This window comes from Lactuca virosa, chromosome 5, assembly GCF_052849685.1.
Source record: "Lactuca virosa cultivar CGN04683 chromosome 5, Lactuca_virosa_CGN04683_v6, whole genome shotgun sequence".
Classification (NCBI taxonomy): Eukaryota; Viridiplantae; Streptophyta; class Magnoliopsida; order Asterales; family Asteraceae; genus Lactuca; species Lactuca virosa.
Genome location: NC_136430.1, coordinates 428,310,292 through 428,316,267, shown reverse-complemented (window position 1 = coordinate 428,316,267; position 5,976 = coordinate 428,310,292).

Sequence of the window (5,976 nt, the reverse complement as noted above, 5' to 3'; positions counted from 1 at the left end):
CCCGCCCACTTTCATGGAGATTCGGGCCCCACCCACACTCCGCTAACTAGGAGATTCGGGCCCCCACCCACACTCCGCTGTCTAGGAGATTCGGGCCCCACCCACACTTTGTTGTCTAGGAGATTCGGGCCCCGCCTACACTCCGCTGTCTAGGAGATTCGGTCCCCGCCCACACTCCGCTGTCTAACATGCATACAAGTATCACACATACAACAAGTATAACTACCAAACAATCACATATCTATACTCAATAATACTATGAGAATCGGGCCCTGCCCACTCTAGGCTACTATGAGATTCGGGCCCCGCCCACACTCAGCTACTAACATATCACATATACGGGCCAACCTTGGTGCCGTAGATCCGTTCCTACTGAAGGAAACTCACCTCGCAAGACTGACTGCTGAAAATTCGAGCGAGAAATCCCTGTCTGCTGCTCTGGCGACTCTCCAGCTATCAATTCCATAATAACACTTAATCATAATCTTCTAATCCTCTCTTAGGGTAAAATGACCATTTTACCCCTGGTCAAAGTCAATGTCAAGGTCAACTCCCAGTCAACCCAACCCGTCGAGTTATCTCCCAACTAGGCGAGTCCCTGAATGCTTAAACCCGTGGTCAACTGAGTCAAATCGTCGAGTCCCTTAACAGACTCGTCGAGTTCTTGCTGCCATAAAAATCGGGACAACTTGCTTCAACTCGTCGAGTCCTTTTACAGACTCATCAAGTTCTACTAACTGAAATCGGGACAACACGATACGACTCGACGAGTTCCCTTATGGACTCGACGAGTCCTTCTGTCTGTTTGGCCATCTTAACAGATTAAGCCTCTATCTCCTAGATCCAAGGTTCTTAGCCCGTTTGTCCACTTGAAAGGCCCCCCTAAGGGTAAAGGGTGGTAATGTACACACTTATAAGGCACGACTGGTGGCAAATGGCTTTTCTCAAACTCCAGGAGTTGATTATGATGAGACCTTTTCACCAGTAGCCAAGATTAAGTCTATTAGGGTATTGTTAGCCATTGCTGCGTTTGATGACTATGAAATATGGCAAATGGATGTCAAAACCGCTTTCCTCAATGGGAAGTTGGCTGAGGATGTTTACATGAATCAGCCAGAGGGTTTTGTCAGTACAGAGAACCCTAACAGAGTGTGTAAGCTTGAGAACTCCATTTATGGATTAAAGAAAGCACCTCGCAGATGGAATCTTTGCTTTGATGAGAAAGTCAAAGAGTTTGGCTTTTCGATAAGTGAAGATGAATCTTGTGTATATGTCAAGGCTAGTGGGAATATAGTTAGCTTTTTGGTATTGTATGTGGATGACATACTACTCATAGGAAATGACATCCCAACCTTGCAGGAAGTGAAGTCCTGGCTTGGGAAGTGTTCCGCTATGAAGGACCTAGGAGAAGCTACCTATATTCTAGGGATAAGGATTCTGAGAGACCGGAGTAAAAGACTAATTGGACTTAGTCAAAGTACATACTTGGATAAGGTGTTGAAGAGGTTCAGCATGCAAGATTCCAAGAAAGGAGAGTTACCCATCCAGAGTAACGCTAGATTGAGTAAGACTCAGAGCTCGAGTACCGAGGTTGAGATAGTAGAAATGAGTCGAGTACCTTAGGCTTCTGCAGTAGGCTCGATCATGTTTGCTATGACCTGCACTCATCCTGATGTAGCCTTTGCTTTGAGCATGGTTAGCAGGTATCAGGGGAACCCTGGTAAGGCTCACTGGACGGCGGTAAAGAATATTCTCAAGTACCTACGGAGGACTAAGGACTGGGTCCTTACCCTTGGTGGGAGTGATGACTTGAGAGTTGTAGGGTATAGTGATGCTAGTTTCCAGACTGATAGGGATAATTTTCGCTCTCAGTCGGGCTGGGTCTTTACCTTAAACGGAGGAGCAATTTCTTGGAAAAGTTCCAAGCAGGAGACAGTGGCTGATTCAACTTGCGAATCAGAGTATATAGCGGCAAGCGAGGCAGCAAAGGAGGCGATATGGCTAAAGAACTTCATTGGAGACCTTGGAGTTGTACCAGCTATAAAGGAGCCCATAGAGATTTTATGTGATAGTGAAAGTGTTGTTGCCTTAGCAAAGGAACCAAGGGATCAGGGGAGATCCAGACACATTGACAGAAAATATCATTTCATCAGACATCGAATAGATGAGGGACTCCTCGCGGCAAAGAGGGTATCATCGGATTAGAACCTGACAGATCCCCTCACGAAGGGACTGGGTAGGGTTAAGCATCTCCAGCACGCAAGGAGCATAGGGCTGAAGGATGATATTAGTTTTAGTAGTTAGATAATTTTTGAAATTTGTAAAGTGTAATTGACATTTGATGATGAACAAAAGTTGTGGTTATTTATGAGTAAAGTGTTGCTATCTTTTGTCAATCGTTTACTATTATTTCTTTTGCATGTTTTGACTTCCAGAATATTTATGTTGTGTTTTACATATTATTCAAATTATCCACAGTCAGTCATATGTTGGAAGTAGATATGAATTAAGACTGTCATGAGTTGGTTGTAGAGGTCTAAGATGTTGGACATGGCCTCAACACTCATGAGTGCTCATAAGTTCTGAGTATTGGATTCAACCCACGCTCGCTGGTATCACTTCATGGAATTTATCTCGAGTGATCGCGAGACGGTAATATCATATAAGTCTTCAAACCTAGAGATATGACTTGTTGACTATGAGTTGGTTATGCATTGATCATGCGAAACCGCATTGGTAACTCGATGTTATAAAATGTGCCATTGTGTGTGATTTAACAGGTAGTAGAACAAGCATATGATTCGAAGTTTATCTGTTCCTTCTTGGATTAGAAGCGATATCTGGGCCCCTCGATGATTTTGTTTTGACCTATGTACCGGGCCCGGTCAGAACTAAGTTGATGTGTTCAATTAAGTTCTATGTCAAACAAATCAGAAATTAGGAAACAAACTGTTGGACAAAAGTAAGACATTGTTCCATGTATTTGTTCGGCTGATATCTAGAACAAAGGATTATATGATCACTTATCTGAAATGGCGTATCATCATCTTCTCTGTTCCGAGAGACCTTGAAAAGAGCTACGATTGCTGATCGGCTCCTGAAGTCATACTTGCAGTTATAGTTATTAGACATATCCACGTGGGAGACTGTTGTATAAGGTTTCTAAGTCCATAACTATTTCTGGTATGTACTTGACCCGACCCGGCATGGTCCATTTGGGTTGCATGGCATCATGCATTTGGATAGACTTAATGAGAGAAATAACACTTGTGGTTTATTAATATTATAAGTTCATATATATTAATAGTATTATTTAATTAGTATTGATCAAGAATTAATTTGGAATTAATTAAGTGATCAAAAGATGACTAATTAAATATATGGGTTGATTATGTAAATCATCCATAACTTGTATAGTGGGCTAAAAGGCTCCATGGATTATCAAGTTGGGTTAAACCCATTGGATGCTCCATGAAGGCTCCATGGGAGTTACAAACCTATGGGTCATGGAAATGAAGAGTAATGTCACATTAGGGTTTACATGGTGTAACCCTAGATGTGACACACTATATAAGGAACATGATACTCACCAAAATCGGCTACACTAAGAACAAGAGAGGGCAACCCGATTTTACAAGTGTTATACATTCTCTAAAGTTATTCCAAAGCATTTGGTGTTGTGTGAAGCATTTGAGGCATCACACTTGGGGTGCTAGGCTCTCAAGGTTTTTCAAGGAATCATAACAACTACAAGGTATGTAATTCTAGCCATCTTTTATGATTAAAAGTTCCCCATGTATGCTACATAGGATTATGAACCTTGGAAATCATATTTTGCATGTATTTTAGACAAACGTAGATCCAAGGTTTTCTAGGATTGCATGTACACTTAGGAGTGTTAGAATGCTCAAAACCCATCAGTTGGAAGCTTGATTACCAGAAAATGCAGTAAATGAAGTGTAGCTCCTGGATCCACTTCTTCCCCTTTGAGCCTTCTATCTTCTTCTTCTCCCACAAGCTTCACAATGCACAAAAACACTCAAAAATGGCAATAACCAGCTCAAGATCACTTATGGCGGATTAGGGTTTTGATAATAGGGCTTGGAGGTGATGGAGGTTGGGGTGGAGGCCAGATATGATGTTTAAATAGGGTGCAAAACCCTGAAAATTAGGGTTTCCTCCTGATAGACCTACTCGCCGAGTCCAGGCTCGGACTCGTCGAGTAGACCATTTAAATCCCGCGACCAAGCCAGCACCTACTCGACGAGTTAGGGCTACCAACTCGTCGAGTAGTTCTTACAAAAATGAATATTTTAATAAATTAAATGCATACCAGGAACGGGGCGTTACAGTTCTCCCCCACTTGTCTTAGACTTCGTCCTCGAAGTTTGTTGCGTCTGAAAACAACTTCGGGTAGTGTTCCATCATCTCCTCCTCGGGCTCCCATGTCCACTCTGAACCCTTGCGGTGCTCCCACTGCACCTTAACTAACCTCACCCTCTTGTTCCTCAACTCCTTTGTCTTGCGATCTAGAATCGCCACTGGTCTCTCGATGTAGTTCAGGCTGTCATCAACCTGAATATCCTCAAGGGGTACCACTGCTGAATCATCCACTAAGCACTTCCGCAACTGAGAAACATGGTAAGTGCTGTGAATCTGGCTGAGCTCTGCTGGAAGATCTAACCGGTAAGCAACCCGACCCACCCAGGCCAACACCCTAAACGAACCTATGAACCTGGGGACTAGTTTTCCCCGCTTCCGGAACCTGATAACACCCTTCCAGGGTGACACCTTCAGGAGGACCATATCGCCCACCTGGAACTCCAAGTCTGAACGCCGCTTGTCGACGTAGCTCTTTTGCCGACTCCGAGCAGTCTGGAACCTGCTCCGGACCTACTGGATCCGCTCTATGGTACCTCCGTACTCCCCATAACTCTTTGACCGACCTCACCCCAACAGATTGGGGTCCTACAATTCCTCCCATAAAGCATCTCAAAGGGAGTTCGGTCTATGCTGGTATGGTAACTGTTATTATACGAAAATTCCGCTAACGGAAGATACATATCCCAAATGTCACCGAAATCTAACACGCATGCGTGTAGCATGTCCTCGAGAGTCTGAATCGTCCTCTCGCTCTGCCCGTCCGTCTGGGGATGGAAAGTGGTGCTGAAGTGGAGACAAGTACCTATCTCCTCGTGAAACCGCTTCCAAAATCTGGAAGTAAAACGGACATCTCGGTCTGACACCACCGAGACAGGCACTCCATGACGTGCCAGTACCTCTCGAACATAAATCTCGGCTAACTTCTCAGCCGAGATGCTCTCCTGGATCGGTATGAAATGGGCGCTATTGGTCAACCGATACACGGTGACCAAGATCGCATCAATCCCACGTGCGGTCCTGGGAAGCTTAGTGATGAAATCCATAGTGATATCCTCCAATTTCCACATGGGAATGTCTAACGGCTGCATCTTGTCGTGTGGTCTCTGGTGCTCTGCCTTGACCTTCCTGCAGGTCAGGCATCTCTCCACATACCAAGCTACGTCCCGCTTCATGCAGGGCCACCACTAATCGGGTCGAAGGTATCTGTACATCTTCGTCGCCCCCCGGATGGATGGAGAACCTGGATTTGTGGGTCTCATCCATCTATACATATCGTACTCCGCCCCAATACGGTACCCAGGCCCTCCCATGCATGGTCAAAAACCCCCGGCTGTCGTAATCAAACGAGGCCACCTGACCTACAATCCACTCACACTTCTGGCGCTCTTCCTTCAGGCCCTCGACCTGCGCCTCTCGGATCTGATCCAGCAATGGAGTAATCACTTTCATCCTCAGACAGATGTCTCGAATCGGGTTCGCTACCGCCTTGCGGCTCAGGGCATCGGCCACTACGTTGGCCTTGCCCGGGTGGTAAAGGATCTCACAATCATAGTCCTTCACCACATCTAACCACCGACGCTGCCTCATGTTCAG